At 45.1% G+C, this 20,645-nt stretch overlaps 1 protein-coding gene across 2 annotated transcripts in view; it reads right to left on the bottom strand.

Annotated features, from left to right (window-relative positions):
- CRYGN (crystallin gamma N) overlaps nucleotides 1-20,645 on the bottom strand; it is a 584,616-nt gene that overhangs the window by 545,726 nt on the left and 18,245 nt on the right. The window lies entirely within an intron of this gene.

The following is a 20,645-nucleotide window of genomic DNA, read 5'->3' as shown; positions in this document are numbered from 1 at the left end:
AAAAAAGCAAAGAAATTGAATTCACTTATAATGAGGCAGAATAGAAAATGCAGGAAAAAGAACACTGTTGGTTTGTGAACAGATAGCGTTTAGGTTAATATTCCCCCTGCAAAGTTTTTTTAGATACAAATGAGCAATCCTACACAGATGTAAGTAATCAGCAGGTATTCAGGAATGAAAGACAATGTCTAGAGTTTAAATGCAATCTTCCCTCCCCAAACAAGAGAGAAAACTGTTTTGGAAAATTACACTTTTAAACTGATAGGTGAAAATGACTTGGTGAAACAATGCAAAAGGATGCAACAATGCTTAATTAGATAGAAATTCTGAGGAAAGCAACACTAAACAGGTCCTAACACGCATGAGCTATAATATAAACAACAGTACACACTTTAGCTCAGGATGGGATGGAAGGAAGCACTTTGAAATGGGAAAAAGACACATGTAAACTTTTGAAAACTGCAAATTCGTGGCAAAGTTTTACTATGCGATTTTTGATAAAAACGGGTCAAATACACTGTTCTTGAAGAAGTTATAGAGGTTTTAGTGAGAGATGTTTTTGAAAAATATGCACAAAAATGAAACAGAATTTGGTTTTAAAAATGACAAGTAGAATGTATTATACTATATTAATGACTATGAGAAATAGAATGCCACACATGAATCTCCACAGTTACTCACGGCTGCTCATAATTCTTCATGTGTGATACTCTAATTTCTGTTCCGTATGGGAATTACTTTAATTAATCCAAATCACTAAGGGGTTATGGTTTAATAACACAGATGAGAGAAAAATCAGCGCAAGAAGGATTCTAACAATACTAGGGTTCTGAATTTAAAGATGGGATGGGTTGAGATACGGAAAAAACAATGCAAATATACTATGGGTCACTGTTCTTCCTATTAATACTTACAGTCCTTTGTAATTAAATTGGATCGTCACAGTTCTGGTCATTGGATTGGGTCAGGTCTACCAGCAGCAGGGGCACCTCTGGAGGAATTGGATCAGCAGCGCAGTTCTGGTCAATTTTGGACTGCACCTCTGACTGGATTTGGATGGGCCCATCTGGTCACTGGACACAGTAGATTAGCAGTGTTAGGGAGAATTCTCTGTTTAGGCTGAATTTCCTAACCTAGTGAGTCCCCCAGCAGCTTTGCTGGATTTCTGAAGTTTGTTTTTTTGCATCCTGCCAAGAGTGAGACTCTTTTTCTCCCACTCTTGGACATGAATGTGTGTAATTCCTTTGAATGTCAATGTGTTCCATTGGCTATGGGGTCTTTTACTCCATAGGGTCTCATATGTTTTGCTATGTGTGTTACAAAGCACCCTCCGTGCTGTAGCACTGGGGCATCCTAGCAGACCTCCGTCATAGACTCCATACCCGGGGACTGACTACTGTCTCCCCGGGCATGTAAAGTCACCATTGGCTTTACTAGACCTAAATTTACTAACAGAACTAGTACACACCATCCTATTGTGGACGTACTAGTAGGGGTAATTCGATTACTCCTAGGTCTGTTATTCGAGGGGGCACTGTCCCGTCCCCCCTCGTCGAGTTTTGGCTGGTGGCAGTGGAAACTACTTGTTATAATCGACCCCGAATATAACTCTATGGGATTCTTCCCATTGTTGGAGGTTAATACTTTTCCTCGTTAATCTCTAACATACCACCGGTTTATTTATCTTAAATAAATCTATCGGTTGGTATTTTCTGCCAGAACTCGGTTTTTAAAATGGCATCTGTGTTCGTCTCTGTGACTCCTAAACCAAAGGTTGAGCCCTTTGTTCCACTTTTGGCGGGCCTCTACACAGAGGCCCTCCAAGGTGGTGCCATTTTGTCTGGTTACCACAGGGGATGTGGGAGGGGGTTTAGGCACCCTGGACTGAGTTGCCTTGCCAACTCTGATCGCACTCTGGTGTGATTTGCCCAAGTGGTGAGCCTCCCCGCTCACCACTTAGCGTGTTTTGATTGACAGCTAGGCTGAATGAATGGGGGTTTTCTGCATAAAAGCAGGGCTTTTGGGACTGGATCTTCAGAAGTCGCCACAGGACCTAAGAATCCGACGAGGGTAAAGCTGAGCCGACCTGCAACGACAACACCTCCGGTGGAGCCCTGCTGAACCAACTCACCACTTCCCGACGACAGAGGAGATCTCCCTGCCGGAGAGTCTCTTCCCCTGACTGGTGGGAACAACCAGTCCCCTTTGCTTTTTCTTCGCTCCAGGACGCAGTGGTCGAATTGCCTGTGCAGAGCACCTCGGCAACCGGATAGCCACTACCCCTGTACCGCGACCAAAAGGTGGTGCCTTGTGACGGAGCACTCCGCGGCTGGTCTCTTCCCTGGTGGTGCACCGGACTTCACTTTTCTTCGATGACGAGATCATCTCTACTCTTGGCAAAGACCCGACGTGCATCCACCACCAGGAACAACTGCCCCCGCCGGAGCTGTCTCTCCACAAACAAGGTACCGTGTCCGCCTGGCTTCCCTTTCTGCCGGATAGAGTGAGGTGTCTTAATCCTCGCCTTTCCATTGGGTCTCCTCCAAGCTTTCTTAACTTTCTGTTCTGAACTGGTCCGATCTTTCGATAACAATTTGCGACAAAGACTCGAAGAGCATTTCCACTGTGATACTTTTCGGGGACACAACACCTTGCCTCTCTCCCAGTGGGCCTGGCCTCTGAACTTTGTGATCTGCAGTAGACCCTGCCTTACTTGCCTTGCATTTGTTCGTAAAAGTATTGGTACTGAGTTCATTTCATAACCTGCCTTATTTTTCTCTCCCGTCCTAATGAATACTAGAGTGCCACCTAGGTTAAAGCATACACCTCTGTCTGCAAATAAGTGATGCCGTTGAACCTAGACTTGTCGAACTATTGTTAGGGGGATTGATCTTTTTCTTATAGTAATTGTGATTGAAGTGTTTGCCGTTTTAGTGCCAGAGTGTTTTTCATAGATGTGTTTTCATAAATAAATAACTATATATCTTTACACCCAAGCCTTGTTCCGTGTTTGCTTGTTCTACTGTATAAATTGCCTTATTTTGTATACTCCACATACTGCCTAACTCTTCTTGAGGGAAGTCTGACTGCTCAGCCACAGCTATCATGTGAATCTGTGTGGTACAGACTGCTACCAAGTGGCTTTACTGCCAAACACCTGTAGTCCTAAATCTTTTGCAGTGGTCCCAGAGGGAACTGCACAGGTTTCCGCCTAACAAGCAGGATGCGAGTTTCAGCGGCAAGCCTTAATGGTAGCAAGCCAAGCTGAATCAGAATTATTCTTTTAAGTTTTGGATGTTTGAAAATTGGGTCTAGCTAGCAAGAGTTCAGCAATGGTCAAGTCTGGATTCTGCAAAGAAATCTGGATCTTCAGAGAAGTCTGGAGTCAGCTACAAGATTAAGAGTTCTGGGAACAAGGTGCTGCACGGAAATCTGGATGTGTTCTGGAAGTAGTCCCTATGTGGACTGAAGTTCCTATATTAATACTATCAAATGACATCCCCAAGATTTATGGTGTGGGCAGAATTTCAAAACACACCCCCACGCCTGTGAGTGGATGCAGGCACATGCTTTGTTTTGGTTGGCAGTCGGAACAGAGCTGTCATCTTTATTATGGGATTTAGGAATTCCCACATCGATTTTTACCAAAACATAACTTTTGCACAAATGTACATTTCTAACATTATGCACCCTAATAAAATTGGACACATACATTTCATATTTGATTGTCTATATTCACATTCAATCCCCATCTTCGTGAGAGCTGTCTTTGTCATTCTACAGATTTGTATCCATTTCAACCATAACAGTTTTGATTAATCATTTCTAATTTGGCACATCTCTGGGCGCTTATCAGTGGATCATGTACATACAATCTTAAGTTTGCAACATTAATCGTTCTGCTACAATGAGAATTGTTTTCGTAACTTTGGTTCCTTAAGTGGTACAGGTTTCATCAATGTCTTCAAACCAAAAGCCTGAAATTAGGTTAATGTCTACCAATTTTCAGATTTATCCCTCTTTAAGTTGCTCAGTTAAAGAGTTTCAACTTTAATCACAAATAAGGATTCAAAAATGTCCCAGCAGTTTTTCTTTCTTTGTCCCTCCCCTTCACAGGCAACAGCTGTCACAGTCCTTTGATTAGGGAGGTGTGTCCCCTTCCTGGAGAGGAAAGCTCCCCTGTACAGATCAGTTGGGCAGCTTGCCATTGTTCTTGGCTCAGCCCCAGACGAAGGTCTAATGTGGTCTAATTGTGTTCCTTGTTGTCATTATGCAGGAACCATTAGGCTTTCTGTTTTCAAGGGAGTGCCAAGCTGAGATGTCAACTTTCCCAGGCCAGGCACTACCCAATTAGGATTAAGCAGTTACTTCCACTGGGTTACTTGAAGATTCACAATAAAGTATTTTCTTTAACACATCCAAAAATAAGCACAATTTATAAGGGATTTGGACATTTAAACAAATTAAGCCCTTCACAAACATGCAATTTCTTCCAGAAAAAGAAACACCTTTAAACTGGTTTTGACAGCTAATTTCCTTAAGCAGCTGTCAGCCAGTGAGGCCTGGATTCCTCTGACTGCCTGGAGAATCTATGATTTCAGCACACTTTTCCTTTCAATAATTCACTGGGGAAATTACAGAATTTTTAAGGGCATTTTCGGATTTTTGCCCTTCTGTGGCCTTGCTTCAGGTGACAGCTAACAGGTGACAGCAGTGATTCCTATTTTTATACCAACTTTGCCTGTGTGTGGCAGGGTGTGCAGCTCTATTGTGGGTTATGAACCATGCCCAGTTTTGAAGATTTGGTCACGCACGTGGGTTAATGCCTCCATTTTTGGAAGTTTTCTTTCCCCATTGGCAAAGGGCTGTAGTAGGGTGCATTGGTATGGGTAAATATATTCCACACATCCCCCCCGACTCCAGCATGACGTCCAGTTGTGGGGGAGTCAGGCACATGGGATTATTTTTCCTTCAGTCCCTGTGAAGAAATCCAGTTGCTTCTCCCATCTGCGATGGATGCGACACGCTCTCCTTGCTGGTTCTGGTTGGAAGTGTGGAGCGACACACCAGGCTCTTGGTTTTTTTTTTCTGGTCCCCGAGGAGTCAACCTTGGTAATTAGGTGGTTTTAGTTCCAGTATTACAAAACAGAACATAGCACGGTTATGGACATTTCCCCACTACTGTCCCGAGGGGTGTAGTGGGGCGAATGCATGCATTTAATAACAATTGACAATATTCCCCCCTACATTCAATAATGGTCTTAACACTCTTTACTCGTATATACTCAATGAACATTTAATCATTCTTTTTAGATCTCCGGATTTTCCCCCTCTGGGTTTCCGGTAGGCTCTTCTATTTGCCGCAAAGTATGCCTGGGATGGCAACTCTTTAGCTGGTTTATGTGAACCCACTTGTCTTCCCCTTCTGTCAAATTTCCCTTGGGAATGCAGATTCTGTAGGTGACTGGTGAGATTCTGTCCACAATTTCAAAAGGACGCCGCCATCTTGGGAGAAATTTGCGCTCTTTGGCTTGGTTCCTTTGGAAATTGTACAATTAGACCCTGGGCCTCATTACGAGTCTGGCGGTAACCTGCCGGTTTTTCCGGCTTGGTTACCGCCGGACTCATATTACCATTCCGCCTCCGTGATTCCCAGAATTACCGGGGCATTACAACCCCGGTGACCCGGGAATTCCGGAGGCGCAATTCGGTAAATCCCCATTCCCATTGAGTCCCATAGGACTCAATGGGAATGGGGACTATGGAAACATCGGCACAATCTCATGATGGTGCCAGTGTTTTCACGTCCGCCTGCAGGCAGGTGGTGTTAAACCCGCCAGGTCAGACCTGGCGGGAATGACACCTCCGCCTGCAGGACTCGAGATCACCCGGTATGGAAACAACGGTGGAGGCGGGTTTACAGCCACCGTTATTTCCATACTGGGTGAGTCGTAATGAGGCCCCCTGTCTCCTACTTGATAATCCTTTTTAGTTGTCTTAAGGTCATGGTGGGTCTTCATAATGTCTGCAGATCTCTCTAGATTTCGCTGAGCATACGCAAAAGCATGTTGAAGGTGTTTTCTCAGATTCTCAACATACTCATGAGTTGTGGAGGCATTAATCAAGGTCTGCTCTTGGGTTCTGTAGAGCAGATGCTGGGGTAGCACCATCCTTCGTCCAGTCATCAGCTCAAATGGAGACACTTTTGTTGCAGAAGAAGGGGTAGATCTGATGGCCATCAGGACAAGGGGTAATCGAATGTTCCAACTTGGCCCAGCGTCTGCCACAAACATTTTTAATATGCACACAATAGTGTTATTGTATCTCTCAACTCCACCACTAGAGGACTAAAGGACTGGTGGTATGCAATGTGTAGTTTCTTTTTTACCCCAAGTATCTCCCACATCTTTGTCATCACTTCGCTGGTGAAGTGACTACCTCGGTCTGACTCAAACCTTTGGGGTGGTCCAAAACGCGAGAAAATGTGATTGATCATCAGGGCAGCTGCTGTTTCTGCCTTGCAATTTGGGGCCGGGAGACATTCCACCCATTTAGTAAACAAGCATGTTACGGTTAATATGTACTTGTTCCCCCTAGAGGAGCGAATCACGGGCCCGATGAAATCGACTTGCAAATTTGACCAAGGCAGTGTCATCCCCCTCTTTTGGAGGGGAGCACAGTGTGTGAGTGATATTGGCTGAAATTGTGCACACACTAGACACCCCTTCAAGCATTGCTCGAGGTCCTGCCCCATGTGTGGCTAGTATGCAACCTCTCACAAGATTTCGAATGTCGTCTGAAACCCCCGATGACCGGCTGTAGCCACATCATGGGCGTGACTTAGCATCAGGCTTCGGAATGAGGTAGGGACCACCCACTGGTCACAGCCAGATATCGATCTCACCAACAAACCGTTTTGGATTCAGAACATTTTTGGACATTTCATAAACACTCTGAGGTCCTCTTTCCTAATTCCATCGGTATCCATCAGGGGAATGTTCTCAGGGTCCTCATTGTGTTGATAAAACTTACCAATTATTGGATCCCCTTTTTGAGCCGTAATCAAATCAGCATCTGGGATCTCTTTACTCCACTGGGCAGTTGAGAGTTCATTGTGAGCATGTGTCTGGGACCTAGTGATAGCAGTGACCTGGATTTCCCCCAACAGGGACTCAATCTCAAGTAGATCCCCTTGGATGGATCTGGTTTTGGTCAACTGATCAGCTAAGTAATTTCTAGTTTTGTCTGGTCCCTCTACCTTAGAATGACCCTTGATCCTTTTCCAGTAGATGGTCATCCTATTAGAGGTGACCAGATCATCAATATTCTGTATTAGTTTTCCATGTTTTAGTGGTTTATTGTTCACACATAGCATGCCTCTGGTTTTCCAATTAACCAGGTGCTCCAAGAACCTGTTCCAGACATAATCTGAATCAATGATTATGACCGTTCGAGTTGGTTTTGGACAGCAGTGAGGATGGCTTGATGCACAGCCATCAGCTCTGCCACTTGACTACTATGGGACCAATTTTGTACCCAGCTGAGTTTTCTGGGGCATCAGTTACCCATGCTTTCCCCACGCCGGCCACAAGTTCCTTTTCCCCATTGTTGTCAACATGGTAGGAGCACCCATCCACATAGACAGTGGGCATTCCCTCACACTTGTCTTCTCCATGTTTTCCATGATTTTAAGACTTTTACCCTTGAGACAGTTTTCTCTGGCACAATCATGCAAGTCAGCCAGACCTTGCACAAGGGGACTCTTCTTGTTTTGGCCATATCTGACCTCCATAGGAAAGCCTTGCATTGACAGAATCCAGGAAGTAATTCAGGAATTACTCAGATTTCCGCCCCAGATTCTGTCACTTTGAAGATATTGCAGAGGCTGGTGTAGAGTCTCTTCTATGATGTGTTCCCCCTGGATGAACGGGTGGTAATTCTTCAATGCCCACACCATAGCCAGCAGTCCCTTCTCACAATCGTTGAATTTTTCCTCCACAGAGGATAAAGTCTTACTCGCATAGGAGATTACTTTATTGACCTTGTCATGCTTTTGGTATAATACTGCTGTCAAGCATGTATTTGAGAACCCTGTCTCCAAGAAGAACTCCTTGTTTTTGACAGGGTAAGCTAGGCAAGGTGCTTATGAGAGGCTTCTTTTGAGTTGTCTTACTGCCTCGGCTTGTTCTGGACCCCACTCCCACTTGACCCCCCCTTCAACAGATGGATCAGGGGTCTTGTGATCTCTGCGTAATCCTCAATGAACTTTCTACTGTAATTAGTCAGTCCAAGGAGGCTCCTTAGCTCACGCAGAGTTGTGTTTTTTTTTGTTTCTGGAGTGCATCTACTTTCTTTTCCTGGGGACACAGACCCTCAGTAGTTATCTCATGACCCAAGAAGTTGACACGGGTCTTGCACCACTGTGCCTTTTGGAAAGATATTTTTGTTCCGGCAGCCCTCAACTGTGTCAGAACATAACGGATCTCTGCTATGTGTTCCTCCACAGTTGAGCTTTTGATTAGAACGTCATCTACATAGTCCAGGTTACCTCTTTCACCCAAGTTGGCCATGGCCTTATGCAAGAAGATGTTAAATTCATAGCCGGAGTTGATGTATCCGAAGGGAGTCCGGGTCCAACTCTACTGCTGCCCCCTGAAGGTAAAGGCCAGCTCGTATTGGTCCTCCCTACTGACAGGTACAGTCTACTACCCCTTGGTCAAGTCAATGGCAGTTTATACCTTTGACCCCTGGATCTGGGCCTGCCCTTGGTTAATGTAGAGAAGAGGCCATTGGGAAGTGTGGACCCATTTGTTTAGCTCCCTCAGGTAGGCACAGAGTCTCCACTGGCCATTTGGTTTCAAAATCCCGAGCACCGGATTATTGAAGGTGCTGTGGACTGGACGAATTATCCCACGGTACACAAGGTTTTTAATTATTTCTATGAGGGACTCCATGGATGCGAGAGGCAAGCAGTATTGCTTCACAAACACTGGAGTCATGCCAAGGTCTGTGGGAATTGTTGCTGTATGGATTTCGGTACGATCACAGTCATATGAGTCCACCGCAAAGAGATACTGAAAATCTAAGAAAACTTGTTTCAATTTTTGCTTTTGCTCCAGAGTCTCACAGGCATCAGCTAGGTTGACTCTCTCTTCCCGATCTGCCTGAAGCCCGGAAAGACTTCTGGTTTGGCTATCTCAGCGGCCTCCTCCAGCTGGGTGGAGAAGTCGCTGGTTACAGTACTTACTGGGACTGACTGCTTCAGGTGGGTAAGGCAGTCCTGTTGGACTTGAAAGATCGCCTCATCCCTCCTGAAGTCACAGGTCACCTCTTCCTTACCATAAGGGCAGGAAGAGTACACCAGGAAGTTCCCCCCATGCCGGGTGAAGATCCTGTCTGGTGTTGTGTCATTGTCGCTATCACTGTCAAAACAGTCATTGGAGATTGGTCCTATCAGTTCATTACCTAAATCTATGGAAAAATGTCGGTCATCCACCGCCATTCCAATAATGGTGCCTGCACTCAGAGTGATACTCCTAAGGTCGCTGTTATCCACCACTATTGGAATGGTGTTGTTTTCTGTATTGACTAGTGGTGTTGGGTTTAACCCCAACCCTTGCTGTTGGAAATGGGCTTTGAGGTGAACATATGCGTCAGGATTTTGCAGTTTCTGGCTTCTTTTAATTTTTACTTCAAGTGGGAATTGTCAGGTCCGTTCTGGGATGGTGACTTCCTCTCCATTCTGAACTTCAACTGCATATGGCAGCAGTTGAGCTGAGCAAAATGCTTTCTCTGGATCATCAAAGTCCATGGGATTACCCGCTAATTGTTACCAGGCTTTGAAGTTTATTAGGTCCAAACTAATGGCAAAGCGATTGAGAATGTCACTGCCTAAATAAAATGCAGCGGGGACATCTTGCACGACCCAAAAATTATGGACTATGCTCTTGTTGCCTATGGAACTTTTCAGCATACACCTGCTAGGCAGGAGATGTTTGGAATTGGGTGTTTCCAGGTCCATTTCCCCTGTATCTATCAATTTAAAGGTGGGAATAGCTGGATCTTTTGTAAACAGAAATTGTAAACAGAAATTGTAACACTTAGTATGCCACAAAATAATGCACCTAAATCAAAAACCACTAGTTATAAAAACTAACATAGCATCAGCATTGTGCAGGTCTAGTTTGAGGTCCCTCCAAATGAGGGTTATTAAAACTGCCATGACTATCGGAGAGCATGATGTGTCAATTAGGTGAGCAGATTAGTTAGCCAAACTCAACATATGGAAACCAAAGTGTCAAAGCTCATATCCCGGCTTTGCCAAGGATAATACTGTGATCATGGACAGATTATCTCATTTCACAGCCTAATAGTGTGCTGTCTTCAATGAAAAGTGTTGTCTTCTTACAATCTGGTGCCATTATTTAGCCCATTAGCTGCTCTTCCTTTTCATATTGGCCATTTGAGTGTGAGGTGACCTAGGCAGGAGAATGCCAACCAGATGTTGCAGTCCTCCAGGAAGCGTCATTTCAGTTCTGCTTATTTGACAGGAAACATTATTTACTTTTTTTCACCATTTCAAATGTTCTTTACATCCTGAATAACAACTTTCAAGTCTGTGTCAAATCATTAACCATAAACAGATGGCCATATCACACACATTCCTTTGTTGGGTGTATTTCATTTTTTTTAACATAGTAGATAAACCCAGAGGAGTCTTTGTGAAGTTCACATCAATTAATATTCTGGTTGTCGCACACTTCCATATTTGATGGAGAACATAACAATGCTGCCATTGCCCATTTATATAAAATGTTTCTATAAGGATTTTTTAAAGTATTGTTGTTTTGATCTATCATGTGATTTGTGTATTTTCCGGGTCAAGTCCACAAAACCGTTTATTATTTTAGTTAATCACAGTTAAACATTCACAAACAATTGCACCTTGCTTTAGGACAAGAAGTGGGACACAAAGTAGTCAAGTGTCACAAATGCAGACTTGGCTCAAATCTCAATTTCAGGCCTTCAAACCATATCAATGGTACATAAGGCGCTATATAAATGCAAAGTAACATAACATAACATAACTTAAGCAAAGTGTGTGATCCTGAGAAACAAATGTAATCTCTTAGTGCCTAACCTGTCAAAATTGCCAATCCTTAAATATTTCAAATTGGTTATACTTTAGGAGTGATCTTGTTCACAAGGTATGCTCTTCAAATATGCTTCATTCATGGTTAAAATAGTTATCATTTTGCATCATACAATTATAATGAACTTTGATAAATTGTACACAAGACAGCCATATTTGTGTTTGGTTCATTCATGGCAACATGATTTCCTACCAATTTGTCTATATTCGGCTGTGCGCACCCTCCTTGTAACTTCATTGCTTCCAGCCTGTCCCCTGTATCCGTGCTTGAGCACTCAGACCTTCTGTGAGGCTTATAATCTGTGTCCTGCACACCTTATCTGTCTAGGTGGACTTTCCTCATAGCTTCAAATCACTGGCCTGTGTTTGAGCCACCACACATATAATTTTCTCCTAGCTCCCAATTTGTCTTCTGTATGCACTCTGGGGACATATGCCTTGTTTGGGGGTGCTAAACTCATAACACACAACTCAAAACATACTGGGCCAGATTCTCAAAACGTTTGTTGTCATAGGTTGACACAGGTGGTGAGATACGCTGGCACATTTAGATGTACTTTTTCATGCCTTTGCGCACTTGTGCAAATAAGTGGGGATTTCTGCGCATTTAAAAGCACATCCTGAATTCACAGACGGGATGCACTTTTAAATTCACAGAAATCAGTGTCCACTCCATGCGCCTGTTGTGAAGAGGCGCAGGGGCAGGCGCAAATAATGGCAGGGCCATTTCTGATCCTGTCATGTTGGTTTTTTTCTTTAAGTATGACAGTTTGTGGTTTAACCTGCAGCTGTCACACTTGCATTTCCTTCCCCCAAAACGGGGATGGAAATGCTTTTGTCTTTTTCGATCATTTCACAAAAAGCTTCCAGCAGCCGTGTTCAGGGCCATCTTAAGCACTTTTGGGGCCCTGGGCACAGACATCTTTGGGCCCCCCCACCAAACCAAAGCAATTAAGGGATCAAGGATACTAGCCGCTCCCCCTGCCCCCACTCGTCACGCTCACATCCTATAGGTTGATATGCTGTCTCGCAGCATAATAAGCATGTTTACTCCCTTTAAGCCCCCTTGCCCTCTTCATTCTTGCTCTAATCAGAATGATAAATAAGTAGCATTTGAAGACCAACATTAGCAGTCTACAAAAAGGGTACTGTTCTAGTATATAAGGAAACGTGTTATCAATAACATCCAGGAAGGTAAATGTAGTATTAATGCAGGACTGTATGTTAAAGGTGTAGCTAACCCATAATGGACAGAGAACTCACATTAGCTGCCTCACAGAATGCAAACATGCTCATGCATGAATAGAGACCACCAATTGGAAGGAAAGCGAACGCTACACATACCGTAGCATGGACATTGGAGGCAGATTAGAAGCAACCAGGAAGGTATCTTTATTCAGACAAACTGAGATCAGAAGTGGGATATTTTTTTCAAATAGTTTTGCCATTAGATATCAAAGGAACAAATGCCTGTGGTGTGCTATATAAATATGCTCACTATTAACACAGTGAAACCATGAATAAGGCTTTTATGAAGATCATACCATGAGAAGGAAATCACTCGGAAGGACTAACAATTTTGAGAGGTTTAGGAACTGTCAAAATATTGAAAGGTTAGGTAATACAACATTACATGAGATGCCCAGGATCACACATTTGTTAAGGGGTGAAATGGTGAAGCTGGGATTTGTGCCAACTTTGCAATTTCTGCATTTGAACACTTTCTTTTCCAGTTCAAACCATGAACTAAAACAATCTAATTTTTAATTTTTTTAAACGGCATTGGAAAGTACAAAAATCACATTACCAAACATGACCATTTTTAAACTGAATATTATAGAAGGGTGTTATGCAAAATGGGAATGATTCTAGCTTCATTCTCTCCATCATCAAGGTGAGCATATAAGAACCAGCATACCAATCAATGTGATTTAACACAGTTAATCTGGGTTTGTCTTTTGTATTGTAAAGCTTTAAATACTTCCACAACAGTGGCTTGTGAAATTTTCATTTATGAACGTGAATAAAAACCTTTGACTTTTACCAAAAAGCAAACCGTTTTTGTGTCAAACAAGCAGACCTTCAAATATGCTTGCCTGAGGCTTGCAACATATAGCCTGCTCTCTTCTGTCTACCAACCCTTCCACCCAAATGGCCTACATAAGAAGAAAGATCAAGTAATGGGCTGAAGGATACCAGCAGCATGGAAGAAGGCAAACCTCACAGCACAGTAATGTAAGATATATTAGATGATTTGACCAGGATCACTCTATCGTCTGTGGCAAATCCAGGATATAAATATGAACACTGTTGTTCCATAGTCTTGAATCGGGATACTCATTCACCTCTTGGACTAACAGTTTATGCCATCGTTAGAGGCGATTGTCTAGGTTTTACAACACCCCATCTGAACAAACCAATTTCTAGACCTTCACCATATGGATGATATGCTACTTTTTATAGGCACCCCTATCTGCTACAGGTACATTGTTGATAATAGCAGATGTTTTTCTGCAAAACCAAGTACATATGAAGGCAGGTTTATAAACTTCAGACATAGGAAAGGCTTAGCCAGCCTTGCTGGAATGTGATATTCTAATTTTGCATATGAACACATAGCTCTGCAATGAATGCTTCACACACTGAGCTAACTTTTGAACCATTGTGGCACTCAATTTATCAATATGCATTTCACCATTACCAATTGCATATGATCAACATAATTCTCACAGGAAGGAAAGAATGCTACAGAGTTGTGCCATAAGGAACACACAAACTATGTATACCACAGTGAACACAGAAAGCAATACATGATGAATCGATCAAGGCAGAATGCACTCGCCAAAACAGAAAGGCAATGGGTTTGGAGCCTCAGCAGCACCCCATAAAATATCCTAACATGTGCTATTTAAGACTGGGGAACAATAGAATCTTACTTCTTCAGATCAGCTAGCCTTGTGGGGCCCCCTCGAAGGTGGGGGCCCTGGGCAAGTGCCCCTTTTGCCCTCCCATAAAAACGTCTCTGGTGTTTGCTGGGAGCCATTCATACATTAATGTCAGGACCAAGCTCCAGGCACTAATCTCTTCAAGGGGGATGGACAGCTCATCTCTGCTTTCCAGTCCAGCCCCTCCTGAAATGGCACCTTTGAGAATAAGGCGATCTGCGCATTGCAGCAAAGAGAGCAAATTAAAGGAGCGCATTATTTGCTCGCTTTTTATTTGGGCTAATTTTTGTGAATCTGGTGCACTGTATCCTCTTAGTGTGCCATCTATGCAGGCGAATGTGTACCTTTCTCCTTTGGCTACTGATCTGTGTCTTGCATCTATACAACAGTCCTTATGCATTCCTCATAAGTGCTGTTTTTTAAAATGTGCCCGTGTCTCTGGTGCAACACGAATACCCTCATCTTGCCTTGGACAGGTGATTTTGTCTTTGAAATGCCACTTGTTTGGCATGTTGAATCCACCACAGAAAAAGTGAGGCTTCAGGGGTGTCCCCAGGGTTATTTCGATGGCTCCAATGGCTAGAGATCAAACTATGGGTTTTGATACTGATGAAGCAGTGAGTTTGGAGGACTTGAGAATCTTGGATCCCCATATTTCTTTTGGTTTGGCTTGAGTCCCAAATTTGCCAATCCCTCGGGCCCAAAAAGCCATTAAGCTGGCCCTGTGTCCTCATAAATATGCAGTGTACTACAATTACAGGCAAGGAATGCAATCTCTGCAAGTCCCTCTCCCTACCACCTATGCTTGATAAATTTAATTCGGAAATGGCCGCAAGGTGCTATATATAACACGGGAAGTTCCAAGAGCTGATTTATTTACCAGCTGTCGCATGGCTGCTGTGAATGAACATGCGCCTGTGATTTCTGAATCAGCCCAGGAAGCGTCGCGTGACGGAGGTCAGAGTGATCCATGTTTGGGTCACGTTAAGGTCACGCTCTGCTTCTGCAGCACCTTGATGCTGAGAAAAACCGATGACGTGAAGGGCAACTGGTGCAGGTTCTCATGGCACCGGGTGACACGGTGCTCTTGCGGAATCAATCTCACAGAATTATTACTTAGTTACGTCAAGAGATTGCCCCCTCATGGGAACCCTTTTCATTAGGCCCTAGTCAGACGTGCTTGATGCCTTTCAGAGTGAAGCATTATATACGCCTCTTCTCGCAGCTCCAAGAGAGAAAACATCAAGCAAGTTCCGTGTAGAAATGTATTTCCTTCAGCAAAATATTAGCAGAACACGTAAATCCAGGTGCGTAGATTGCCAAGTACCAGGAGCAGTGCATTCTGGGCAAACACACTCTTTTGGGAAAGTATGTTGCGTGGATGATACCCTGCAATATCTATTCACGGTCACGTGTCCTGCTTTAGTATAGTAATAACTGCTATTTTTTTTAGTGTCGTAGTTCTCGTACTTAATATGTACTGAATCCGATCTATTTTCTCAAATGGTCATTTTACTGCGTCTCTTTTATTTTTCTTTTACTTGCCTTTCCTTATTCGTCTTCGTGCACTCTGCATCGTCGTCTCCATCTTTTTTCTCGTATTTACCCCTTTTCTTTTTAATTTCTTTCTTTAGTCTTTCTTTTTTCTCTCTTTGTTTCTTTCTTTTGCATATACTTCATAAATAAGGGACTTGCACAATAGTGTGGCCAGTCCCTCACCCTCATGCATTCAATGAAGCCATGGAGCCAGTGATGGTGGTTTAGAACTGGTGCACGGTAGCCGTGCATCCGATTTTATTAGCGGTGTCAGCATACCAAAGGTAAAACCAACAAAAAAACATGCACTCATTTTATAAACAACATAATGAACTGCTGCCTCGAACTCCAGTACCCTCGGTCATCCTTGTCCTATGGCATTCTTCTGTAGCTGGGACACCACTTTGTAACTCTTCTCTTGGCTGCAGCGCCAGTGCTGCTCGCTGGGGCAGCTGTACCCTAGCACCCAGGAAGAACACATCCTTATATTTCTGCTCGCATACGGCAGCCACGTCGTCCTCCAGCATGTCGCTTCCGGACCAGTCCCGTTCCTCAGCCCTGGTTGCTATGTGGGCAGCTGCCTCAGCGCGCCGGTTCTTCCATGAATTTGCAGTCTTGGCTACACTAATGGACGGCCATGTTGTCTTACAGAGAGCGGCAAAGTACCCTGACTTGTGGCATCACCCGAAATGCTGTCTCCATCCCCTGGCACCCTCTGACGTGCAGCATCACTCCACCACAGTAATCACATGCCTGAGGGGGCACTTCTTCTTTTCTCATTTTCGGGGCTGCACCACTTCTCACACCACTCTTCTTATTCTGCACTCGGGCAGCATACGCTTCGCCCACCTTCAACCCCTTGATGCCATCCTCCATCATAGATGACGTGTCGTGGTAAACTCACAAGCTCTTCCCAGCTCTAACATCCTTGCTAGGGGCATCCCAGGCTCTTTCAAGATCTGGGTGTGCAAAATGAGTCAAGGGACTAATCTGGGCTTTGGGCCACTTTTCTGCAGCCAAAACCATTCAAAATCAATTTTTACCATTGGCATAAAGTAATATGTTAGCTCTTTCTCACCTCGATATGTTCCAGTTCCCGGGCAGTGTCTTATAGTTTATGGACGTCACTCGTAGGGCCTTCCGTTTAGTGCCGTCCACTATCCCAGCTGCCTCATAGAACATGTCCAGTCTCTGTAGCCAGGGCACCCAGTTGGCCCCCAGGGATGGGGGCCTCCCTTTCCTTTTGAACTCTGGTACTGGGTGACTATGAAACAGGGGACCTTGCGGTTGGACATGTCTGCCCACTCCTTGTCTTGGTGCTGGAACATTGTCCGCCCTCTAACTGGCCCCTTGCATAATACATGGACCGGGCATACTAAACAAAACATTACTGTCAGCTCACGTCTTCCAACTAAACCTGGGGTCTCTGTCCATCCTCTCTCTCTGAATCTCTCTGCTTTAACTCTTTAACCTGGGGCTGCCGTTGGGCCACTGGACCAAAATTGCACAAGCACTCTCTGGGATGAAAGCCATGGCAGGAGGGACAATAAGCACACCCCACTGTCAAAAAGTGCCTGGGGTTGTACCTGCTGGTGGAGTCAACCTCGTCCTTCCTGACTGACCTGCCTGTCCCACTTTAACCAGGACACCCTGCCGGGGCCAGGGCCAAGTGCACAAGCACCCCCGTGAAAAGGACCAAGGTAGGCAGGGAAAACGTGCCAGCACCTTGTCGCCCCAGCGCTCCAGGCCACACCTGCTGTCAACGTGGCTCACCTCCTCCAGGGAATATGTCCTCCCCTGTAGCACCACCTCATCAGTATTCAAATCAAAACAGTCAACCATGTGCCAGGACCTCTGGCAATGTGCGCCCTTCAAAACACAGGACCTCGCTGATGGAGCCTGTGTTTGCCAGGAGTGTCCCAGCTCAGCAGGGGCATTCACGTGAGGCACAGTGTGCTACACCTCAGGTACGCACTGGGGACTCTGGATGGGCCCACCTACACACAATGGGCCCCATCTGGGGTGCCGACCATCCTCACAGCTTGTCTGACTCCTTTGCGCTCCTTTCTGCATGCACCGGCGCGACCGGAATGCACGGCAGGTTCACTAATATTATTTGCCAGTATCATGGGACTATGTATGGCCGGTCTATCACTCTCATACATTCATGGCATACGTGGGAACCAGAGATGGTGATTCAGAACGGTGTGCCATGCATCCGCTTTTAAAAGAGGAGTCACATGGTACTCCATGAGACACGACACACGCCTCATGCCGCCCGTCATGCGGCGGTGGAGATCATAACACACAAGACTGCAGAGTTGTGGGGTTGCCATCCTACCTCCACCTGCTTTCTTTCACTGTCAGCATGCTTTTCACCTTCCCTCATCTGCAGCACCTCCTTCATGTTAAGTGGTGGTGCACCCGCAATTTCAATGCGATTTCAATTACTTTGACGATTCAAAACACCACCTTTTATTTTGCCATCTCTTCACCTCATTGATCTCCACATGAAGATGTTTCAGCATCATTCTGAAACAGAGGTATCTGCCCTAACACCAGTTGAGTAGGTGGATATGAGGATTCATGTGTTGTCCTGTGGCTAACGGGAGATGATTTGGATGTAATTTAAAGACACTGTGGTAATCTTCTGGGAGAAGCAACTAGGGATTCTGATCAAATGAGGTTTCCAACAATCTCAGCATCCCAACCAACATACTAAGGAAGATTAATTGAATGCAAAGGGTGTTCATATTTCAGGCAGCCATTTCTCTGAACCAAATGTTCATGCATTTCCTCATTCTTACTGCACCACATATGGTCATGAGCGGAGTCTCCAGATTGCCCCCTCCCATCATCTGTCCGTTCCCAGACCTTTGTTGCACACAGTGAAGAAAGAGAGACACGGTTTGATGGTGGTAAGGTGAAAAAGTGAGGTTTTATCTGTCTGCAGAGTTCAGTGGTAGGTGTCTGGGGTTGAGACCAGGCTACCTTGTTAGGTCTTTTCATGCCTTGCTAGACCAGGCAAGGCTTTTTGATATGTGGCTTGAATCCCTGGGCCCCTTCATAGCATGCTTGTCATTCTATATGCTACCTTATACTATACTGCTCCCAGGTGCTACATTGTTACTCCAGACTGCTCCCAGGTGCTACATCATGATTCCAGACACTGAGATGTGCTCCCTTGCTTTGCAGTGTAATTTTGCTTCTGTGTATCCCACTGTAACGTTACCCCTCCAAGGTGTTCTCCCCTATGTCCCACTGTGATTTTTTCCCTTGGTGCAATGAGTGCCCTACAGTGTTTCTGCTCCCAATGCCAATGCAATTTGCATACCTGTCTCTTAAATATCACACCTTGACCTTGTTGAATGCTGAGTTGTTCTCAGAGACTCCTACATGATTCTGCCCTCTCTGGAATCCCTACTCTGGAATCTCTACTCCTCCTTTGAAAACCTCTCTTTAACTGGGGCTACCATCTACAGGCCACCTGGCCAGGTTGCACTATTCCTCTCAGAGTGGGCGGACCCTTCCTCTTCTCTCCTTGCCTCTACCTCTCAACATCTCCTCAGAGACCTCAACATCCACATGGATGCTTCTAATCCCTCCTCTGGGCTATTCCGCAACCTCTGCAACACTCTCTCTCTCTCTCTCTCTCTCTCTCTCTCCATTCTACCCTCTGGTCTGACACTCTCTGCCGGACACACCTTGGATGTTCTCATCTCCTCAGAAATCCTTCTCTCTAATCCTCTCACAACTCCTCTCTCTTGGATGGACCCCTTGCTACTTTCCTCTCACCTGAAACTCTCTGTCCCTCAGAAAAAGCCCACCCCAGCACTGCCATCTACCTTCTCGGTCATTCAGCCCATGAAGCATGTGTCAGTGGATGCCTTTTCTGCTACCTTCTCTTCTGCCCCTATTCCTACGGCCGACTCATACTCTGACACAGCCCTCTCTAGCCTGTGTCTTTCTATCTCTAACACTCTGGACATCCTTGCCTCTGTCATGAAAATCTGCCTGCAGCCTACCGCCAAATGCAACTCTTGGTATGACTCCGACCTCCCCACCCTGAAACGCAAGTGCAGGGTGGCTGAGAGTAAGGGGAGGGCTTCGAGCACATCCTCTGACAAACTGGCCTGCTGCCTGCTCTAAAGACAATACAGTCTCTCTGTCATGTACAAGAAGAGAGTCCACATCCAAGCCCGCGTCTCTGCAGCTTCTAACAACATGGCCAAACTCTTTAAAATCTGCAAGGAGCTGGCCAATCTTGCTGCAGTCTCCAGCTCTCCTGTTCCCTCTCAGGCTTTCTGTATGGCTCTGGCTGCTAACTTCACCACTAAAACTCAGGACATCCTGTCCTCGCTCTGCTCTTCCTCTCCTTAGTCATCTCTTGGCCCCCTTACGGCCGTCTCTCCTTCTCCTCCTTTCTCCTCTTTCTCCCTGGCTACACCTGGCAAGGTTTCTAGACAAGTCCAATCTTTGAAAGTGTCATCCGAACAGGTGCTCCTGTGCTCCTCTAGAACCATCAAGGACCACATTGATACCCTCACTCCAGCCTTGGCCGATTTCTGCAATCACTCTTTTGCCAAAGGATCTTTCCGCTGTCTCCTCAACACTCCCTTGTGCACCCCCTCCTCAAAAAGCCTTCTGCTGATCTTACATGTCTGTCAAACTATCGCCCAATGTCTATTTCACCTTTCTTGGTCAAACTCCTGGGAAAGCTGGCCATCTCCCCGCTTACTTTTTATACCAAATCTGTTGGTTGTCTTCATGGCCATTAGTCTGGCTTCAGAGCAGCCAGAGGCATGAAAACTGCTCTCCTGAAGATGCGTGAAGATCGGCTCTCTAATCTCGACTCCAGCCTTCCTTCTGTCCTAATCCTGCTTGACCATTGCTCTGCCTTTGACACTGTCAACCACACCATCCTGATCATTCGATTCCATGAGAACCTGGGCATCACAGATCAGCCATGGAGTGGTTGACCTCCTTCCTCTCGGACCGACCCTCCCAGGTCC

This window comes from Ambystoma mexicanum, chromosome 2q (assembly GCF_040938575.1).
Source record: "Ambystoma mexicanum isolate Mex_15411 chromosome 2q, UKY_AmexF1_1, whole genome shotgun sequence".
Lineage (NCBI taxonomy): Eukaryota > Metazoa > Chordata > Amphibia > Caudata > Ambystomatidae > Ambystoma > Ambystoma mexicanum.
This window is presented reverse-complemented; position numbering and strand designations above follow the sequence as displayed.